Genomic DNA, 23,719 nt, shown 5'->3' on the forward strand with positions numbered 1-23,719 from the left:
ATTAAAAAAAAAAAAGACTCATGAGAACAGTAAAAATATTTTGCAACATTCTCTACCCTCTGTGTATTAATTTCAGGGCAGTGTGGTCATGTTATTGTTTTCTTTCTAAATTGCTTTTATCCCAAACTTTCTGAATTCTAGAAAAGCTTATAGTTTAAAAAACAAACCAAAACCGGGATCCCTGGGTGGTGCAGTGGTTTGGCGCCTGCCTTTGGCCCAGGGCGCGATCCTGGAGACCCGGGATCGAATCCCACATCAGGCTCCCGGTGCATGGAGCCTGCTTCTCCCTCTGCCTGTGTCTCTGCCCCTCTCTCTCTCTCTGTGTGTGACTATCATTAAAAAAAAAAAAAAAAATCCTAATGGCTTCTCAGCCCTAAATTTTGACTTTTCTCTCTTATTTTGCATTTGGGTTTTTTTTTTTTTCCCCTGTCATAGATTCTGTTATACTGAAAGTATTTTCTCAAAAGACCCTCTCTTTCTGCTTGTCTTTCTCCTTCAATCAGTGATTTCTGATTTGGTCTTTGAGCCTCCAGCACATTTGCTGCTGCTGTTTCTCCTTCTCCTTCTCCTTCCCCTTCCCCTTCTCCTTCTTCTTCTTCTAAGATTTTATTTATTCATTCATGAGAGAGAGAGAGAGGCAGAGACACAGGAAGAGGGAGAAGCAGGCTCCATGCAGGAGCAGGAGCCCAATGTGTGACTTGGTCCCCCACCCTGGGATCACAGCCTGGGCCACCCAGGTGCCCTGCACATTCACTTCTTAAGTCTTTGGGTAATGAGGTCTGCTCACCTGCACCCGAAGCTGACTTAGCTTCCCCTCCTCTCAGCTGTACTGCATTTAGAAACTTAGTGTCTTGACGAAGTCACCTATGTCAGCCATGCTGCCCAAGCTGTAAGCTTGTAGAAGGAAAGAACAGCTACTTGGATGTATTTCCCCAGTCCCTGACCTATGGAAAGGGCTGAAACATTTTAGTAGATGCAAATGATCAAAGTCGAGATTCTCTTCTCCAGTGAAACACTAAATTTCAATGCAACTCATGTGCTTGCCTGCTCTTTCTTCTGCCCTGACCTTCAGAGGTGATGCACACATTGGGTGAAGTTAAGGGGTGGAAAGAGACTTGTCAGGGCAGAGGTCTGCCCAGCATTCAGTCCCTTGGCTCAGAACTTTCAACTTTCTGCGGGAGGAAATGTGAAAGTGGTCTGCTCCGCCCTCTAGTGGTGGCCAAGTGGCAGAACATCTTCAAAGATCACCTGCAAGTTATTACTACGTAAAAGCTCTCCAGAATGGTATTGAAACTCCAGTTTGTATAGTAATACACAGTTGTTACTTCAGCTTCCACTTGCTGCTTTTTGTTTTTTTTTTTAAGATTTTATTTATTTATTCATGAGAGACACTCAGAGAGAGGCAGAAACGGAGACGGAGGGAGAAGCAGGCTCCCTGTGAGGAGCCTGATGTGGGACTTGATCCCAGGACCCTGGGATCACCACCTGAGCCAAAGGCAGATGCTCAACCACTGATCCACCCAGGAGTCCCATTTTTTTTTAAGAGGCTTGTAGTTCTTTGGTCAAGATCTGTAGTCATACACACGGGAGGATCTCTTTGGAAGGGAGTTTCAGATCAAAGTGCTTACCCCTCTAAATGTTGGAAGTCCCAGGGGCATCCAAGAGGCCCCTTCAAATGTTTTCTCCCTTTTGTGCCTGGGGATTTTCCCATATGGCATAGGGGCACCTGTGCAGGTCAGGTTTGGTAAAACTCCAGGTATCCCTTAGGGTAAATACTCAAGCAAAATCTACAGTAACAACCCAATGTGTTCCAGAACGGCTGACCCATTATGCTCCCCCAGGTGTTTAATCAAGCCTCACTGACTTAAAGAAAGTCACTTTGTTTCTGAGTTTTGTTGTTGATAGTGCTGGCGGTGTGGTCATTTTGTGTTTGTTTGTTGGCTTTCTAATTCAATTATGATGATACAGACTGTTGCTGGGGTTTGGGAAAAGATATCTAAAATATCACTGAAGCCAGCAGCTTTGTGGAACCTACCACATAAAATCTGTTGATAAGGGGGAAGGACATTTTGATTCTGATCTGGCCTTTTTCAGATAGGGGTTATGTAGAAGATGAGGAAAGAATATGAGGAAGAAAATAGCATTTGCCCAGAGAATATCTTATTTTTTTATTTTTAGATTTTATTTATTTATTCATGAGAGATGCACGGAGAGAGACAGAGACAGAGGGAGAAGCAGGTTCCTGCAGGGAGCCCAATGTGGGACTCGATCCAAGGGACTGCAGGATCAGGACCTGAGCCAAAGGCAGAGGCTCAAGCGCTGGGCCACCCAGGTGTCCCGTGCCAAGAGAATATGCCCACTGCCTATGAGCAGTGCTGTCCTCCGTGGATGGCATTTTGTTGGCAAACTGCAAACACCTTCTCCAGATCGCAGGCACATTCTGTGTCCCAACAATGTGGTTCATGAAGCAATTTGTAGTCAGTTTCTTTCACAAAATGATGATGTTTAAGAACATCTTGCAATTAGACCAAAGGAAAACAGTGTTTATTCTATGAGCTGAGAATAGGCTGCTAGTCTGAGTTCTAATTAACCCAGTGGTTGATTCACTAATGCCAAGCGTCTGTTAAGGAAGACATTAAAGCAGTTCCACAGGTAACATTTTGCAACGGGCTTCTTGATCACAGCTCTTCGTGTGGTGGTGGTGGTGGTGTGTACCCTGATGCACTGAAATGTTTACCTGGGGAAACCTTTACTGCTAACTGGATTCTTCTCACCTCAAATCCACTTGTGAGAAAATGGAGATTTTCTTTTTTCCCCCAACAAATGTGTGTAAGTGAGGTCTCTGGAAATAAGCAAGTGATCCCAGATCAGAGTATTAGCCCATGCATTCTGAACAAATACAAACAGCGAGGCTCAAGAGAGAAAGCTCTGTTTTGTTTTCAATGCTAGCTGACAATCGGCTCCTTCAGAGCTCAGAGAGCCAGAGGCGGAACAGGCTGCCGCAGGGGCTCTTGTTCCACAGTACGCTTTCCTTTTGCCCAGTTAAGGCTTTGGCTGCAATGGTTGTTGGGGGTAGGGGGAGTAGGGGGTAGGGCATCTCCTTGGGAGCCTGTAGGGTTCTACTTTGTTCCACTTTATCATAGTTCTGAAATCCCTCTCTGATAAGGCTCCACAATCCTATGAAACATATCTAAGAGATTCATCTGGTACCTCCGAGGTGAAAGATGGAGTAGAAAATTAACCTTAGTCACTTCAGTGTGGCAAAAATGCGAGGTATTTCTGCCGCCCACATTCCTCTGTCCATTCTTGATAACACATTAAACACATGCGTGCACACACACACACACACACACACACCTGCACACACACATACCTCTTCCTGTCCTTTTTGGAGAGTGTGTTTCCTTTCTGGTGCTTCTTCACGTGGAGGCAGGCTAAGGAGAGAGAGGCTTGTGTGGAGGGAAGAGGCTGTATTTAAGAACTTGGCTCCTTTTGCCAAAGGATTATATGCCTGGACACCGCAGGACTCCGACCTCCGTAAGTTTAGACAGGAACCCAAACTAGAGCCCTCATACTCAGCGCCCTCTTTTCCCTCCTGCGTAGGGCTGCCCACCCTCAGTCTTCCCTTCCCCTTACTGCTATCTGTGACCATCCTCCTCTTGAAGCAAAGCCTTTGGGATAATCTGCCCCTCTGGGCTCTTGACTGATAAGAAAATGCTGCGTGGAGACATAGCTTCGAGAGTCTCTCTCATGCAGGTGCCCACCCACTGCCCACTGAAGAATCTCAAAAGATCTTCGATTTCCTTCCCACCCTTTAATTTTGTGGGGAGATCATGGAGATCAAATGTGGAACTTTCCCTTTTAACATGTGTGTTGCTGGGGCTGGAAATATGAACGGAGCTGGCCCTGAGCAAAATTACGAAATAGGTATTTGGTATCTTCCTTCACCTTTAGCTTCTTGCACACCCCCCTCCCTCCTGTCTGCCCTCCCCCTTCAATTCCCCTTCCTTCCTTGCTGATTCAGTGCAGAGCCTCCCAACAGCCTCCTCAGCTGGTTCCCAGCCCTTCCACCTTCCACATCTTTTAGACCCCAGCAGGGTCTCAAGGCACATGGCATTTTAACAAGGCATCTTAATTCTCAGCAGTGACAAGCTGGTGGGTAGGGAATCCTCTCTATCCCCTGGAATCATGCTCCTGGAGAGGCTGCCTTGGGAGAGATATGGTTAAGTTCTCCCTGAAAAATCAGGCTCTCTGAAAGCCCATTCTAGGACTCTGCTCTAAAACCAGCAAAACCTGCAAAGTGTGGGTTTTCTCTAAACAGAAGATTAGCAATAGTTACTGATGTGAACTGTTCTGTTTTCATCATTGGCGTTTTGATCTCGGAGGGAGTTCTTATCACTTTAATCAAGCAACGACTATTTTCATGGGACAAGACAATTTTCTCAGATACATTTTTTTTTTTTCAAAAAGAACAAGACTGGGTGAGCAAAGATCTGAGTTCTCGTTCTTATCTGCCACTAGGTAACTGTGCAGCCTTCAGCAAGTTGCATCCATTCATTCTACACACATGAGAACACCAGCTCTGTGCCAGGCACTGGGATATAATGGTGAGGAAAGCACAGGAAAATGACCCAAGAAACCACCATTACAAAACTTGCTCTACAGGAGGTTTGCCCATGGCACACAAGAAGACAGGAATGAACGTCTAAGTCTGTTTGGAGGAGGGGAGGACTTTTCCTAAAGCAGGTAGACCGTCGGCTCTAGTGCTATGAAATAAGTTTTTCAGCTGGACTAGACCACACACAAGCTTTTTGACAGCTTCATTTGACTTGAAAAGTATATATTGAAAAAATATATATTTCTATTAGTCGTGATAGTGAACATTTGATCATGTGCATGTGACTTTCAACTTTTTCAAGGTTAACAAATGTCTCACCTCCCAATTAATAGAAAGACTTTAGAACACTCAGCCAAAATCTCCTCCATCTTCATTCAATTCCATCTTATTTTTATAATCGCAAATCAATCATTATTCCGTTGCCTAATATAATCAAGAACTATTTAGAATCATCTAAATATTTATTAATTAATTTCTTTGCTTATTATACCTTTTTGCATCTCAGTCCTTCCATTTGAGTTAAATTTTGTTCTTCCTGAAGTAGTAGGGTTTGTTAATTGCACTGGCAATTATTATTATTACTTTAATGATAGTTTAGCATAGAACTTTAGCTTGCTGACTATCTTGTCTAAGCATTATGAAGATACTACTGCAATGTCTTCTGATGTACACTGTTGCTGTTGAGACGTCTCCCCAATCTATTTATTGTATATTTTTGGTGCATTATTCTGACTTTTGCTGCAAAGATCTTTGTCTGCAATATTCTGTTGTTTCACTACAGTGTGTTAGGAGTGGATTTACTTTTACTTATCCTGGGTCAGGACTTTGTGAACTTTCTGAATCAGATGACTTATGTGTTTCATAAATTTTGGAAAATTCTTAGTCATTGTACTTTCCTTTAAAATTTTTTTTTCCTTCTGGAACTCCTGTTAGATAACTTTTCATCTTGTCCTCAATGTCCCCTCATCTCTCTTCATATTTTTCATCTCTTAATCTCCCTGTGATTCAGACTCACATCTATCCTCCGGTTTGACAATGTTCTCTTAGCTCTTTCTAACTAGTGTATTGAGTTTTTAATGTCCACGAATGTATTTTTGTGTGTTTTTAAAGAGATTTTATTTATTTATTCATGAGAGAGAGAGAGAGAGAGAGAGAGAGAGAGTGTGTGGCAGAGACACAGGCAGAGGGAGAAGCAGGGTCCATGCAGCAGCCTGATGTAGGACTCGATTCTGGGACTCTAGGATCACACCCTGAGCCAAAGGCAGATGCTCAGCCACTCAGCCACCCAGGCATCCCTTGTGTTTGTTTTTTTTCCCCCATCTTTGCAGTTTTTTTTTTTCTCCTGATCTTATTGTTATATGATTTAAACTCTTAGACATCCAGTCATGCTGTTTGTGGTATCTGCTAACTCTTGCTCATCGTGGCCTGTGTTTTAGAAATTTAGATTGTGAGTTTATATCCAGTGAGCCGTTATCTGTGAGGATCCTGTGAGGCCTGGATTAGAGGCATGGTTCTTCAGCAAGCTATATATTTGCTCTGAAAATACAGTACTTTGGGTTCCAATCCAACTCTCAGCTTTGCATAGAGCCAGGGCCACATCTCCTATCTCCAAGCATATATTTATACACCAAGCTTTGGGTTACTGGGGGAACATTTTCTTCTCTCTCCTGCTTCTTCTTCAAAACAACCATGTACTTATATCCTCTGTGCTGCTGTGGTGTTCAGTTTTAGCTGCTTTTTCATACTTTCCCACAGTTTCTTTTAATTCAGCTCTGCATTTGAAAGAATGTTCGGTATAATTCATACAGCATTTCTAAGTGTTTTAGAACTGGAAGTTCTAAGTTTTTCTATATTGTTAGAAATGGACATCCCTATGTACTTTAAGAACTAGATCACAAAGGAATTTTAACTAAGTTACATCATTTTGTTATGTGAAAGGGTGGTTGTATTTGCTGACTGATGTGCTAATGGGAATCAGCCATGGTTAACATACTATTACCTCAAAAATTGGGAAGGGTGACTGCCATGAATCAAGAATAAAGCTTATGTTTTTTGAGGAAAGAGATAATCAGGGAGAAAATGGTTGAGCCGTAAGAAGCCTTGAGGATTAATGTATTCATTCATTTATCAGGGTTTTTGTTCATTTTGTTTTTTAAGTGTGGAGCCCAATGTGGGGCTTGAACTCAAGATCCCAAGATCAAGACCTGAGTGGAGATCAAGAGTCCGAGGCTTAACTGACTGAGCTACCCAGGTGCCCCTATTCATCAATTGTTTGATGTATATTTCCTATGACCCAGAAATTGCCAGGGATGTACTTCTTCCTTTTATAAAGCTCAACCCACTGTGGGCAGTGTGGTGGGTGGCAACACACTGTGAACAATACACAAATGATTAAAGAGCAGTTGCAGATGGTGATACGGCTACAGAGAACTAGAGAGACTGGGAGGTGTTGGCGTCCTTGAAGAAGTAGCACAAGGTGAGTCCTAAACAATTAGAAGGAGCCAATCATGAGAAGAACTAGGGAAAGGCTCTCCAGTATGGAGACAGTGTGCCGTCCCGCTGGTGAAGAGCACAGGGAATCCGAGCGAGACACCAGAGCAGAGGTCCTGGGAACACAGAAACCAACTCTGCCAAATTTGTTCATTCCTTTTCTGTTCTCCAATCCCCAGCTTTCCACATGCCACTAATCCTCTTGCCAGCTGTCCTGTTCAGCCTCGTTATTAAGCAAGCTGCCATCCACCACATCAAATATTTCTAAGTGCTCACATGAGCCACGGGAATACCTAGAACACCTGCTTCTGTGGTATTTTGTAACTCTGGCTCCAAATCCTCAGGGCTTTTGCCATTAATGACTATCTACGAGTTCTTGCACCTGTTGTTTTTATATGATTCTGTCTGTGTTCACAAGAATAACCACTAATTATGTTTTGGTATAATAAATATAAAATTTGCTATCATGGTTTTAGAAAACAAAGAACGTGCTTGATATGTTGATAGAAAAATCTCTAGCTTTAATTGTGAAATGCCCATAGACCTTGGTGAGGTATAAATCTACATAGCTGTGCTTCAGGCTAATAATAAGAACAAATACACATCCATATATGCATGCATACATGTATTTATGTGATCATATTTAAAGACTGGAGAGGGGTCACCTGGGTGGCTCAGTGGTTAAGTGTCTGCCTTTGGCTCAGGTCATTATCCTGGGATCCTGGGATCAAGTCCCACATTGGGCTCCCCACAGGGAGCCTGGTTCTCCCTCTGTCTCTGCCTCTTTCTCTATGTCTCTCATGAATAAATAAATAAATAATCTTAAAATAAAAGAAGACTGGAATTTATTGTATTCCTTTTCTTATACTATTACTAATTAATCTATACTCTTGATAGTTTTAAAATTATTGTTTACTTGATTTTTCTCTATTTTCAGAATGATGACATGAGGTCAGTGGTCTTATCCCCCTTCTTTTCCTATGATTCAAAAACTGAGTCCCCCCAAAAGGACTGATTTGTCATGATGGCTCAACAGAAAATATTACTGAGACTAGAGTAAGGGTAAAATGTGTAGTCCATCTCTACACTTCATGAACAACAACATTTACCCCTTAATTTGCATTAATTCAACATTTATTTTTTTTAAAGACTATTTGAGTGTGTGTGTGAGGACATGGGCGGGTTTGGGAGAGAGGAACAGAGGGGGAGAGAGAGAATCTTCAAGTAGAGTCTCCACTGAGCACAGAGCCCAACAAGGGGGCTCCATGCAGGGCAGACCTGGGGATGGATCCCAGTACCCTGAGATCGTGACCTGAGCCAAAACAAGAGTCAGTGTTCAACTGACTGCACTACTACCCAGGTGCCCTATGTCAATTTAATATTTAAATAGCGATGTCATTTTCTACCATTAGTAGGAAGGCTGCTGCGCATGCGTTTATTTTTGAAACATTCATTGACCAAGATTAGTTATTGAACATGAAAAGAGAAAATCTGTTTATACTCAGACATCTGTGATTTCATTTCCTTTATTTTTGAAGGCCTTTCTCTATGAAGTCGGGATATTCTACAATGAATTCCACAATGGGATATATTTCTGAAACATTAATCACATTAGAAGGAGTTACTGTCATTAATCCTTCGTACAGCAGTTGAAAATAGACCTCGAGAGGAGTGTTGAGAATGCTAAGTTCAGACATGAAGAACACTCCGTGGGAGGAGTATCCTGGCAGAGTTCTGCTTTCCTGGGGCACAGTCGTAATTTAATCTTAGCATCAGAGTCATGAATGGCATGGCTGTTTGCAAGATTAGGATTTATCAAGTGACTTTTCTCAGCGACAGTGTTTTCTCAGTGCTGGTGCTGTCCACCCATCCCATCAAGCTCTTTCAGTACACACTTCGAGACAAGTTGTTTTTTTTTTTTTAAAGATTTTATTTATTTATTCATTAGAGACAGAGAGAGGCAGAGACGCAGGCAGAGGGAGAAGCAGGCTCCATGTGGGGAGCCCGATGCGGGACTCGATCCCGGGTCTCCAGGATCAGGCCCTGGGCTGAAGGTGGTGCTAAACCGCTGAGCCACCAGGGCTGCCCACTTCGAGACAAGTTAGAACACAAACCAGGAACAGGAAAGCTTTTCTGTTGCATCTATGTTGCATTTTGGGTTTTGCTTCATCTGCTCTAGGTAAGTCTCTTCTTGTCTCTGATGGCAAGGTACTCTGTTCTGCACTAGTCAGCTACAAAAGACCTCAGTTGTGAAAATCAAGTGTTATGGAATTGTACACAGTTGATTCCTAATCATCCCTTGAGTAGCTAAGCTTTGGAAGGAGGGAGAAACAAGGAAAAATTACTCTTGGAAGCAAAGGGATGATCAGAATACAAGGCCTCCTTGTACAAGGCCATCCTTTCCTTATTTATTTAGTTTTAGGTGTCATGGAAACAGATCAAAATCCTAGCAGACATTGCCATGTTGTCACTTGATTGAACAAAATTTGGAAAGAGAGACAACATCTGTCACAAGGAAATTGGAAAGAGGTGTGGGATAGGGTATAATTACTAGGTTGGGCGGGCTGGTGTAAGTTCTCTTCCTCCAACCCTACTTACAAATATTTCCCTTATGGCAGAATTTTGAGTCTTGAATGAAGGGAAAGTAATGTAAAATTTAGGAATTTTCTGAATTAATAACAGCTAATGTTTACTATGTGATAAGCATATAGTAAATGCTTTATCTACAACAGCTAATCCTCACAACTACCCAGTAAGCCTGGTGCCTCAGCCACTTTGTACAGAACAAGAGATGGAAGTACGGAGCATTTAGGCACCTGGTCCAAGGCCATACAGTAAGGAAGGGATGGAACAAGATTTGAACCCAGACAACATCACCCCGTGGTCTAAGTCCTTTATCACCAGTATATGGAACATTGTTTGCCTCTTATGTACAGGGCATCTTTCTGGGTATGTCCTCAGGAATCTGAAATTCTTAGGAAGGAAGTGAAGAGTGGGAGGAGGATTATAATACAAAGTCCAAAATTCTTTGCCTAATCCTCATGGACCTCTACTACGTAATTCAACTCATTTTTTTTTTTTTACTACTTTAATATGCTTTTCTATGTCCCCATTCAATTTTTTTCTAGGTGAATCGTAATGAGTATCCATGAAGCTCTCCTGACACTTGAACTCATAGCATTCGTTTCCTCCTCTTATAATAACTACTGTGAGCCAGGTATAATTCTGTGTGCTTTACATATCACTGATGCAAGCCTTGAGGACACCAAGAAGACTGTGCCAGGGGCAGGAGTGGAAAATTCACAGGCCCCAAGGCAGGAGCATGTTAAGCATGTACCAAACCTCAAAGAGGCCACTAATATCTAAAAGTAACAGCAAAAATGAGCTATATGAGTGCTCAAGGCCAGGGGTCTTTCCATCTCCTCTGGATAACCAAATACTCAGGCTTGCCTGTTGGAGTAGTACTTTGGAATATTATCACAATTATTTTTGTGTCGACCTAAGAATGTAACCCCAAATATATGAAATAATATTTTCAGAACTAAAAAGGAGATATGGATAAATTCATAATCACTATGGGAGATTTTAACACATCTCTTTCAGTAAAGGTTGTAAAAAGAATGAGCAGACAAAAAATAAAAAAAAAGCAGGCTGACTACAGGGTGATTGGAAGGGAATGCCTGGTTCAGTATGCCCACCTCCATACCTTTCCCCGTCCTTCCACCCACGTCAAAGGTAGAGTGAGTGAGAGGTCATGTCACGGCACTAGAAAATAACTAAGTCCACAGGTGAATTCAGTTTCACTGTGTCTTCAGCCTCATTAGGACCAGAAACTCACTGCTAAGAACTGGATGACAGGTACAGAATTCTCCGTGAAAATCACTCCACTGAGGTGTTTTAGTGGTGATGACTGAATCATTGTTCAAAACCCCAAATACCAGGAAAGATACTAACGAACCTATGACTGCATTAATTTGCTACAACGAGCTTTTCCTGTCCTTCATCAAGTCAAAACTAGCTATTCTAGGCTTTTCCTAGGCAAAACCAGTTATACCTGTTACAATATTTTACCTCCCACAGGTGGCTTGTTATAGGCATCTTTTCCTCACAATTGTAAACTGAGAAAATCTACCTTATTAGAGTCATCCAAATGAGAACCTAACAAACATGTAGATGTCCAACCTCACTATTAATCAGATAAATGTTATAGTGAAGATGAAATATTTTTCCACAGATACCACATTGGCAAAGATTTTAACTCTGACAACACAACTGAGAAAAAAAGGAAACTCTCATATACTGCAGGTGAGACTGGAAATTGGTTTGACCATTCTGGAGTGCAATTTGTCAACACTTTATAGAGTTAAAAATGCACCTATTTGACAAGCCACACATCTCTTATAGGCAGGTATCAAGATCCTAAAACTCTCTGAAAAACCAAGTATTAAAATTCCAACCTGTTGAGGATCCATATATTTGTAAAACATAAAACAAACGAACCTTAAAAACTAATAAAATACAAACCTGATTTTTTTTTTTTTTTTTTTTTTTTTGGTTACTAGTTCAGTAGACGTCAAAGTACTCAGGTGATTTGCTTCTAAAGTTTCTTTTCTTTTTCTTTTCTTTTCTTTTTTTTTTTTTTTTGCTTCTAAAGTTTCTAAATGCTTATTCTCAGTTTCTGCACTTTCTAGCCATGTGTCTAGAAGTCTCGATTTTAGATATCTAGGTAGTCCACACTGTCTCTTCTTCAAAACTCAGTTGAGACTTCTGGCTCCTAAGAAGCAGGGAAAGAATGCTGGCTTTGGAGTCATGCAAATCTCCATGTGAATTCCAGCCTTGTCCCGTGCTGAGAGCTGTGTGACCTTGAGTCCATGTTTACTCTTTCAATCACAAAAAGAGTCCCTGGCACATGATGGACACAATAAGTATCTAACGAATGCTCTTTTTGTCTGCCATCCTTAACTGCTAAGGCACAGAGTGTTAAATGACTCCAAGTCTGCCTTGAGGTGGTGAGACAGACATGTAACAAATAATTGCAAGAGAGGAAGATAGGGGCCAATTTAGATACATTCAGAGGACTTAGAGGTAATTGAACAAGCAGTGAGTAACTATTATGCTATCCTGTGTTGCCATTTAATGTATCTGGGCTACAATTTATTCCACTTACAAAATGGTTCTTTGCTTTCTATTCTGCTGATTCAAAAGTGAGAGCATAAAAATATGAAAGTCTTGGTATGTCATAAAGCATAATACCAATGTGAGGCATTGTTCATCACCCCCTCTCCCCTGAACCATGTGGGAAGCAGAATAATAGCCTTTCAAACTCATCCACCTGCCGATGTTGCATGACAAGGAGGAATTAAAGTTGTAGGTGGAGTGAAGGTTGCTAACCAGCTAGTCCTAAAATCAAGAGATCATCCTAGATTAAGTAGGTGGGCCCAATATCATCATGAGGGTCTTTGAAAGGTGGAAGTGATGAAGACGTTCAGATCAGAGAAAGTTTTGAAGATGCTATGCTTCTAGCTTTGAGGAAGGAGGAAGGAACCACAAACCTGGTGGCTTCTAGAAGCTGGCAAAGGCGAGGAAAGAGATTCTTTCCTAGAGTCTCCAGAAGGAATGCAGCCATGCCAACAGCCTGACGTTAGCCTATAAAACCTATTTCAGAACTAGCAAATAATAATAAATGTGTGTTGTTTTTAAACTATGACATTTGCAATAATTTGTTTATAGTAGCAATAGGAAACCAGTACAAACCACAGCCTCAATACTCTGAAGACAACAGCATGAAGAATGGATTACTGCAGAAGGCTATGAGAATGTGAGTCCTGCTTTTCTTCTTTTCGATTTCATGGTCATGCAATGAGAGACATTGGGTTAAAAAACAGAGACACTGCCCTTTCATGGTTGGTCTGGGTTTAGAACCAGCAAGATGATGTCTTTCATTAAATATTCTCTAGATCTATCTAGCTCTGCATGCATAGGCAGTGCTCATCTCTACTCACTAATTGCCCCAGTGTATTCCATGCGAGACACCAAGCAGAGATCCACTAGAAAAGCCTCAGCTTCTATCCATGATAACATTTCTTTCAGGCCAAATACTGTGCACTAATGTTCTTCTATTTCTCCTGATTTGTATTTCAGAATTTTAGGTCCACCTGATAAACTCATAATCATCTCTCAGAATGTAGATCAAAGGTTTCTCTCCTATGGTAAGTTTACTTTTGATCCCAGTTCTTCATTTTCCTGTAGTAGGATCCATATCCATATTATAGAAAGGTAGAGCATACTTCCCTACTCCTTGACTTCGGGCTTGGCCAGGTTACTTGCTCTGGCCAATGGAATTTTAATGACTGCAGCAAGAGCAGAGACTGGAGCAATGTTTTCACAGTCTGGCCCTCTTGCTTGTTAGTGACATGCTATGAGAACATCTGGTCTGAGGGGGATGAGAATCATGTAGAGCAGACTTACAGCTTCAAGAATGGGGCCCAAAGCATGGAATCAAGCACAGCCCAGGGAATTGGCCATCATCTTGCAGACCATAAGCCTCAGAGTTATTAAGTCATTGTGTCTTTAATTTGTTGTGCAGCATTATTGTGGCAATAGCTGACGGATATATCTCCTCTATGAAAGCTTTTCTAATAATTCCCATGAGTACAATTGACCAACCACATCCTCTTTTGTGCCTGTGGTACTGTTACAGATTTATATATCTGTCTCCCAAATGGATTTAAGCTCCTCAAGGGCAGGTACTGAGTAGGATTTGACTTTGTATCTATGATCCCTAGCATGATGGCCAAAATATAGTAGGCCTCTATGCTTTTTGTTATTATGACAAGATACAATTAAACAAATAAAGGCATGAGTGTTAGGAACACACTATTCCAAGTCTGTGACCTTGAAGTAGGGGTAGTGAGGGGGAGGAGGAAATCACAGATTTCTGGACTGCTGCAAATGTCATCAAATACATAAGGGGCCAAGCTTGGTTAGTAGATGGAATAAATCCTTTTTTTCTAAACATACATGTTCTGTTTTTCAGGTATCTGTAAGTGCTAGTGAGATTCATGAAACACATTTATTTCAAAGTAATGACAAATGTGTAGTTGCTTGTATCATCAAGTATTTTCTCAAATAATGTATTAAGAAAATCTCATTTCGTATGACAAAAAGTTTCGACATTATTCCAAAATAGGGGGGAACAACTGTTCTAGAACATTCCCTTTAAAGAGGTCGTAGAGCATTCAGCACTGTGTGGTGTCTTTCTTGCTTGACCAGTAGACCATGTAGCAGGGACTTGGCATGTCTATCTGGCTTATTCTGTCCTAAGTCTCCAGGTCACTGAACATTTACATCATAAGGGCAGGGCTACTGTCAGATTTCAAGATACCTCAAAGAAAATTATAAGCTTTCATTCTTTCTCTACCCCTCCTATCACAAAAGCTGTCACATCACACTGCATTTTCCAGCTCAGCCTGGGGTTGTAATTATAGTCATTGCCATAAGCATTCTTCCAACAGAGAGGCTTATTTAATAGGAGAAACTCACAAGCAACAAAGGAAAAGACTCCCAGTACGGGAGTAATGAGTGAACACGGAGAGTTTAAACATGAAAACTACACACTGGCTGTGGCCTGGTGTGGACTTAACCATGTGCCTTCCTGTGCTAAATATTTATAGTAGTGCAGGGGTTTCTGTGCACCTGCTAAAACCCTTACTCTTTAAATGGGTTTGTTTTCTTTCATTCTAATTCATTTCAAGGATGTCACTTCTAGTCTGTCTGTGGCTGGAATAGTAGAGAGAAATATTTAAGGGTTTAAAGACTTCTTTTGGAGACAGAGAGGAGACTGTGGAGAGGGAAGCAACACACCAATGGTGATTTCACTTCAAATTTTTACCTACTCGCAGGGGACTCTCAGGTTCTTGACTTAAGCCAGGACACAGCCATAGCTCTCTGGGGCCGACACTAGTAGGAAACCCTGGAAAGGATGTTAAATATTTGTTGATGAACATATGAATGAGTAAGTGAATACATGAACACATGCTTCAGACTAATCCTTGGCTCTCATGCCCCCTTGATCATCCTCCCCTGAGCACCCTGCCCTCCTGTGGCAATGAATAGCTTTCTATTTCCCTAATACCAGGCTTCCTATCATAGTAACTTCTGGTTCCCTTATCTTCCCATGCAGACCACCATAGTCTGGCAGCTTCCGCCTCCACTTTCAAGTCACAACTCCAGCTCCATGCTCTGGTAGTACTTTATACAAACGTAATGGTGCAAAACTTTTTACGTTGCAATTTTCGCCACTCAAGTGCTCAAGGGACCATACATTTTAATCACTACAGCTAAGCAGCGGGCTTGGTGCCTAACACATCGTCGATATTCAGTAAGTGATCATTGAATAAACTTAATGCTATTTGACTCTTCCAATGCCTTCCAAATGAGACTATAAATGACTTCAATGCAAGATGATCTCTTCTATAATTCTTCACTTCTTTATCTCCCTTCCCCAGAACATACCAGTCCCCCATCCCGTCCCAGAATTGATCAAGCAGCAAAAATGATTAAAATACAGTTGTGGGTGTTGGGGTTAAGAGGAAGGAGGGAAAAAAATCATTGGATGAATTTTAGCTGGGGGTGGCATCACCAGATTTACCTGTGGGGAAGAAACATTACAGTTTAGAGAGAATAACATTCTAAAGTAGACAAGGTCATTGTGATAGTGCAGAAAAAATGATTATAGATTATTTCAGGCTTTAGAGTCAGGGCAGTGGGAATAGAGAGTTGGGGACACATATCATGCATTTCAGAGATAGCATGTATAGGATTTGGTGGCTGACTAAAAATGATGCAAAGATGGAAGGAGTCTAGGATGGCTCCAAGGTAGTTAGCTTGGACGAACTGTTTGTCCTTCAGGACAGTGGGGGATACAGGAAGAATAAGCCCACTAGAAGAAGGTAGAAGGCCTGGAGTTAAGTGTCACTTTTATTGCAAATGAGGAACCCATGGATCATCCAGAAGATTTAAGAGTCCTTAGCAGATTTAATTAAGAGTCATTAGCAAGCAAGGAGAAGTTGAAGGTTAGGTGGTGACTTTTTTTATGCCTGAGGATACTGCAAACAGAAGAGGTTCTAGAGATCTGGGACAGGAAAGGGTTACATGGAAAATGTCAGGGACTTGACTTGAACTGCATGCCTTCCATTGCTAAATAGGTGTCCTAGCGGTTCTAAAGAAGTGAGAATTACTGACAGTGTAGCACTTTTCCCCTGGGGGTGGCTGTGTGTAATTTGAAAAGCTCCCTATGTGTGTCTGATATAATCTTCCATCTTGTGAACCACATCGTGGAATATACATCTACAACACTGGGTATACCTATTTACACATTTGGCTTTCCTACTCGATTCTGCATTGTTTGAGAGTGGGAATTTTATCTTGCTCAAATCTATATCCCCAGCACTTAGCACAGTGTCTGGCACACAGGTATTCAAATGCTGTATGAGTCAAATGATCTCATTTATTTTTGGTCTCATGAGTATGGCTTGTTGCTGACAATTTTATTTTATTTTATTACTATTTTTTATGTCACTAGCATTTCATTTTATTTATGTGTTTATTATTTATTTTTTCAGAGAAAGAGAGTGGACGGAAGAAGGGCAGAGGGAGAGGGAGGGAGGGAGGGGATCTTAAACAGGCTCCACATCCAGCACGGAACCCAATGCAGGGTGTGATCTCACAACCTTGAGATCATGACCTGAGCTGAAATCAGGAGTCAGACACTTAACTGACTGAGCCACCCAAGGTGCCCTGTCACTGACATTTTAAATGTGAGTAAAGGAGGCCCCACAAGATTGAGTAATTTGGTCATATCATACAGCTACTAAGTGGTTCAGCAAATACCTGGTTAGTGTCAATCCAGTGCTCTTCCCCTATGACACATTGCCTCTACTCCTATATCTGCCACCATCACCACAAAGCAGGGTGGGAGGATAATTAAGAAATGAGCTATAGCATTTCTTGTAGACCTTGCTAAATTAAATTCAAAGTACCTCCTAAGGTTAGACCTGCCCTACAACCCAGCAATTGCACTGTTGGGGATTTACCCCAAAGATACAGATGCAATGAAACGCCGGGACACCTGCACCCCGATGTTTCTAGCAGCAATGTCCACAATAGCCAAACTGTGGAAGGAGCCTCGGTGTCCATCGAAAGATGAATGGATAAAGAAGATGTGGTTTATGTATACAATGGAATATTACTCAGCAATTAGAAACGACAAATACCCACCATTTGCTTCACGGTGAATGGAACTGGAGGGTATTATGCTGAGTGAAATAAGTCAATCAGAGAAGGACAAACATTATATGTTCTCATCCATTTGGGGAATATAAATAATAGTGAAGGGGAATATAGGGGAAGGGAGAAGAAGTGTGTGGGAAAGATCAGAAAGGGAGACAGAACATAAAGACTCCTAGCTCTGGAAAACGAGCTAGGGGTGGTGGAAGGGGAGGAGGGCAGGGGGTGGGGGTGAATGGGTGACGGGCACTGAGGGGGGCACTTGACGGGATGAGCACTGGGTGTTATTCTGTATGTGGGCAAATTGAACACCAATAAAAAATAAATTTATTATAAAAAAAAAGTACCTCCTAAGGTTTACAAAGCCAGCCTTCTCACTCCCTAGCAGATTTCTTGAAATATCAAGTGAGAAGAATAGATGTTAAGATAGGAGCCATTTCATATTGGGCTCACTGTAGAGAAATACCCAGGCTAACTGGGAGCATAGAAGAAATGACTAAGTGAAGGAGAAGTGTGTGCCATAATTCTTGATAAGCCTCACCTCTTTTATCTGATCAAATAAGGAGTTTGTTTTCACATGTTTCTTATGTGAATAATAGGATTTGTCAAACAGTAAATTAAGAGCGTTGCTGCTCTTTAGTCCTCTCCTTAACCAAAAAATTGATATGAGAATGGGGTATTTAATACATGGAATATATGCTAAGGAAAAAAAGAAGAATTCTGAGAGAGGATTTTTATGAGAGGACATTTCATGATTGAAAACTGTAGAGGAGCAGTATGGAAACCTAGCTCCTCTATGGTTTGTGAACAAACAGCCCTTAACTGGTAAACACCTGCTACCTACAAGGTAGCACTGATGCTCAGCTGGCAGAATGTATCCAGGAAAGCTTCCGTGGAAAACCTGGCAGCTTCCAGAGAGCCCATGGATCTACAAGTGGTTAAAGGAAGATCCTGAAAAGCCAACAGAGCTGTCTCAATGGGTAGACTCTCATGGCAGTGATTCTGATTAGACTTGTCTGTGAAATGAGCTTCAATGAGGAAGAAGTGCAAAACATCAGGAGAGTAAAGGCCACCACCAGTCACTCAACTTGGTTAGGGTGAGTGTAATCCGTTTGCTTTTGAACAAATAGCAGCAGTACCTCCCAAGGCAAGGGAGATGGGTTGGGGCAGCACGGCCCACACTGCCTGCTCCTCCCCGTCAGGCAATGTGGATGGGCTACACGCCACCTAGAAAGCTACAGGACAGAGGAAACACGACACAGGAGACAAGTATACAAGAAAAGTAGGGTGCCAAAGACCAACTTTGCCAAAACGGAACATTTGCCAACGGATGACCATGCACGGGGAAAGGAGAAGGGATTCTCTTTCTCTTTTCCTGCAGACCTGGAAGCCTTCCCGGAGCTTCCTTGGCTTAAATTCTCCTCTCCTTTCTCTGTGCTTCAAGGTCCTTTGTTCAACCTTTGCCTATATAATGGATGTTTTTATAGTTATCTGAATTGACCCCTTGGGTTAAGCCCCTGAGAGGGAAAAAAGACTTAATAGTGATCAAATACTTGAACACTGTTATTTCATTTCAGTTGTAGAACAAACTTGTAAGGCAACAACTGTTATTCTCCTCAGGAAACCAAGCCTTAGAAAGTTAAATATTTTATTCAAATTCACAAAGCACTGAGGAGCAGAGCAGAAACTCGAATCTAGGTCTGTCTGAGCACAAAATCTTTCTTCCAGAGATTGCTCATCTGCCAGGAGGCCCTGAATCAGTCTGGCACATCATTTTCCCCTCAGGGTACCTAGCACAGTGACTTGTACATGCTAAGTACTCAACACATGTTTACTGAATTGATTTTGAGTTTGTCAGTCTTTTGGGGGGGATGTCTACTTTTATTGAATTGACCTCAAGATATAATTATTACATGAGAACATTTGTTATCAAAGACGTACCAGACATAAATCTTGTTTACCTTCTCAGAGTCTCTCAAATGCCTCATCTGCCTACACTCCACTTCACTCTAGATTTGGGTAGGAAGCCATGTTTCAGGACATTGAGGCTGGCTTCCTGGGAGCTTCTTCTGAAGGGCCAAATGACAACACTGAAATATGGAGAAATCAGGTCCCAGTGGGATCATACTCCATCAAGGGTAAGTGGGAGAGAAGAGGGAGCCGCATCCTTACTCTTATTGTAATCCTGGTGGAGAAAGTCCTACTGGCAAATGGTGAAAGTGCGGGGCTTTCTGAGGTATGTGGGAAGTACTGGTAGGTGGGGTCACTCATTGCTTTACATGGCCTTGCATTTTTCCTTATCTCACTTCCTTTCTTCCTCACCTGCACTGCCCTGGGCTCTCACTTCCTAAGTAAAACATCAACCCTTCAGGAAGAGGCATGTCATGTCATAATAGGAATAATCCAATAGGGAGTGCTGGCTGGCTCAGTCAGTAGAGCATGCAACTCTTGATCTCAGGGTCACGAGTTCTAGCCCCCCAGTGGGCCTGGAGCTTGCTTAAACAAGCTTGCTTAAACAAACAAACAAAAAAAGAAAGAATCTAGGAAACTCTAACAAACATACACCTACCTCGCCACAGACATGAAATAGATTTGTGAAGAAAAAAATAGATGTCACAGGGAGAGAATGGCAAACCCTAAGGCATATTGGGAGATTTTACTATATACCCTCTCAGAAACTGATAGATTTCAGTATTTCTCCTTTTGAAGCTGAGATAAAGAAAAAAAAAAAAAAAGAAATTGAGTCTGTACCAGATTTAAATGAGAAAAAGGGATGCAAAATATCTTTGAAAACTCAACTGGAACGTGGAATCCTACTAAATAATCATAACATAGTTTATATGGAAATATAGGTTTGGGGGTTCAGAAAAATACCACATTTTAGGATATGACAACTTTGAAAGTCGGGGAGGACCTAATTCTCAAAGTCAGGGCACAGTGCATGGCACCTAGGTTCACACATGCAGGTCCTCACTGGCCCCAGGCCCTTGGGTCGCTCCACATGAAAGATCTCCCTAGGAAATGAAACATTGCTGGCCAGAGCTCACACTGAGGTGCTAGAAAATGGGCTTCTGAGGACTTGTGGGCTCTGCCACCAGCCTCCCAATCCTTTAGCTCTTTCCATGTGACAAAAATCTACTTTCCAAGCAAAGTTAACTTCCAAACCAGAGAACTGTGAGAACGCTGTTTTGATGCTAATACTCTTACTGAATTATGCATTTCAAATTCTTGGTGGTCTTTTACGGCAAATGAGCATAACATTTTTACCCTGCCATAGCTTCTTGCCCTCTGTATATTTGATTATTATGAATTTGAATTCCTGACTCCCTGAACAACTTTGTTACGTGGAGTTTTCACACATTTGATTAATTTAAAAAACACTTTCCATTTTTTCCTCATTATAAAAGCAATATCCATTCATTCTAGAAGACTTAGTGAAATTGAAGAGCAGAAAGAAGAAAATAAAACTCACTCTTCCTATCATTCATTTGTGGCCACTTTCACATTTTATCTTAACCCAGTTTTTTGAAGCCGATGACCAGATTTTCTCAAAGTTCTCAGGCCCATTTTTCCCTCCCACCTCCATCCTTTCTTTCTGTCCTTCTTTGGCACCTCCCCACCCCATTTCCCTTTACATCCACCATTCATCACTAAATAACAAAGTTTTCCCAAATTACAATTTTAAATCTAATTATGTTTTATTAACTCAGAAAATTTAGGTGTAAGAGATCCATAGATGAAGACATGAATTTGTCTATCAGATTCGATATAAAAGGTAAACTACTAACACAAATCATCTGAGGGATGGATTGTGTAAGACATGGGAAAGAATCAGTTCTTGGCACTATCCCTGAAACTCCCTTTCTCCTAGTTCTACAAGTCACCAGTCTGGATAACAAAAGCTATTTACTGTGTAAATAGGCATATAGCACTTACTATGCACCAAGCCCTGTTAGAAGTACTTTGTATGTATTAACTCATTTAGTTTTTACACTAGTCTCATGTCAGAAGTACTAACAATACGGGGCATCTGACTTTTGATTTTGGCTCAGGTCATGATCTCAGGGTGTTGGGATCGGGCCCTGGGTGGTGCTCCATGTCATTCTCTGCCCTCAGAGAGGAGACAGCTTGAGGACTCTCTTCCTCTCCCTCTGCTACGCCCCTGCTCACACTCTTTCTCTAAATAAATAAAAGAAGCAGTTTTAGCAATATCACTCCATTTTGCCGAGGAGGATACTGAGACACAGAAATATCAAGTGACTTGCTCAATGTCCCAAAGATACTAAGAAACAGAGCTTGGATTTGAACCCTGGAAGTCTGATTCCAGAGTCTATGGTTTTAAACCACTATACTACCCTGCTTCCAGAGGGACTTCATATTCTGTAAGTTGTGATTTCTATATTGTGGGATGTGAGAGACAGCTTGAGGCGGTTGGTGGAGACATTTTTAAATACTCTGTATTTACTTTAATGTGGGTTAGAAAAAAATATCTTTCACAAGCATGAAATAGAATGCTTTTTTTTCCCTTAGAATGAATAAAGTTTAAAGTCAATTTCAAGAAAAATATTAATAATAGTACAAATGGTATGTAAAGGTTGCAAAAATAAAAGTGACATTCTAACGAATTCTGGGAAACATTGTTAATTTAAAACCAAAACCAAGATCCCACTTCCACCTCAATGCACCCTAGAGAGATTCCCCACCAGCAGATTGGATCAAAGATGGCCCTAATCCTTGTCCATATTATATCCTATTGGCACTATAAGTGAGGCCTCTCTGGTGGAACTTCTTTAAAACAAATTACACCCTTTCCTCTCCCATATATTAAAATTCTATTAGTTTATTAGACATTTTCTGTCTTGAAAAGTTGCCAATGTGGGTTTCTTAGACTGAGGTTCTACCCAAGGAGTGGTCAGGGAGCTGAGAGTTATTCTGTTGCCAATCTTTTCTACATTTTTATTGACTTTCAGAAAATTTTGTTAGAAGTAACACAAGGTTGTGTGTAGTTCTTTTTTTAAAATTTAAATTCAGTTAGCCAACATCATTAGTTTCAGATGCAGTTTTCAATAATTCATCAGTTGTGTGTTAACACCAGTGCTCATCACATCATGTGGCCTCCTTATACCCAATGCCTTCACTATGGGCTGGCTGCATGATAGGCCAATAGATGTCTCCTCACTAAAGTGCACAAAAATCTGTCCCAAAGGAGTCAGGGTCAGGAGGGAAAGTGTTTTGGAAGCTCAGATAGCCATTTGCAGTGGATAAACAAACCTGTATTCAGTCTGCCCTTCCTTTAAATTTATATCTCAATGACTGGATGCCATAATCCTATAAACCTCTTGGCTATATAGAGTTTTATATATAATATATATATATATATATAAAATTCTATATAGCTTTTATATAAAAGCTTTTATATAAACTTTTATATATATATATAATATATATAAAACTCTCTATATAATTATATATATATAATATATATCATATATATATATATCTTTTATATATATAAAGATTTTTTTTCAATTTTGTACAAGGTCAATTCAAGAGGTATTTTTTCCCTTCCTTTAAATTTATATCTCAATGACTGGATGCCATAATCCTATAAACCTCTTGGCTATATAGAGTTTTATATATAATATATATATATATATAAAACTCTATATAGCTTTTATATAAAAGCTTTTATATAAACTTTTATATATATATAATATATATATAATATATATAATATATATAAAACTCTCTCTATATAATTATATATATAATATATATATCATATATATATATCTTTTATATATATAAAGATTTTTTTTCAATTTTGTACAAGGTCAATTCAAGAGGTATTTTTTTCTCTAGTCTCAGTTACAGGAATAATTAACTATTAATTTTAGGAAATTGTGAATACTCTGTTTTGATGCAATAAATTTTACAGTCCAACTAGTAGCCCTCTGTCTTAGTAATTAGCAGCTTTCATACCTCAGATACATAGAACTTAGTGTGTACAATTTTTGACTACTCCTTCATTTTATCACTTTCCACTTATTTGTCATTTGGCTTATTTCCTTCACTCTTTTATTCACAATTATTTTCTTCTATGGCATATAGATCTATAGAATCCACTTTATATGTTATGTAGAATAAAACAGAAGTAAAAAAATAAAACTACTATTCACCAAATACTAAGTGTTAAATGGACTGTGACTCAAATCAGCACAAGTAGGGAGACTGTAGATTTTTTTTTTTGTCAGTCACAATCAAATTGCCTTTGTGGGTGCAAACCTCATTCAGGAGTCTTTTCCACTCTTACTCTCAGACACA

The 23,719-nt window shown here is 40.6% G+C and overlaps 1 protein-coding gene and 1 long non-coding RNA gene across 12 annotated transcripts in view; one reads left to right on the forward strand and one right to left on the reverse strand.

Moving 5' to 3' along the window:
• Window positions 1-23,719, reverse strand: part of KLHL31 (kelch like family member 31) — a 141,375-nt gene that overhangs the window by 82,905 nt on the left and 34,751 nt on the right. The window lies entirely within an intron of this gene.
• On the forward strand, window positions 3,370-10,754 carry LOC140595147 (uncharacterized). The gene is made up of 3 exons (XR_011996542.1): window positions 3,370-3,537; window positions 4,522-4,746; window positions 6,776-10,754. It is a non-coding gene; the product is annotated as an uncharacterized lncRNA (long non-coding RNA).

The sequence above is a fragment of the Vulpes vulpes genome, chromosome 1 (assembly GCF_048418805.1).
Source record: "Vulpes vulpes isolate BD-2025 chromosome 1, VulVul3, whole genome shotgun sequence".
Classification (NCBI taxonomy): domain Eukaryota; kingdom Metazoa; phylum Chordata; class Mammalia; order Carnivora; family Canidae; genus Vulpes; species Vulpes vulpes.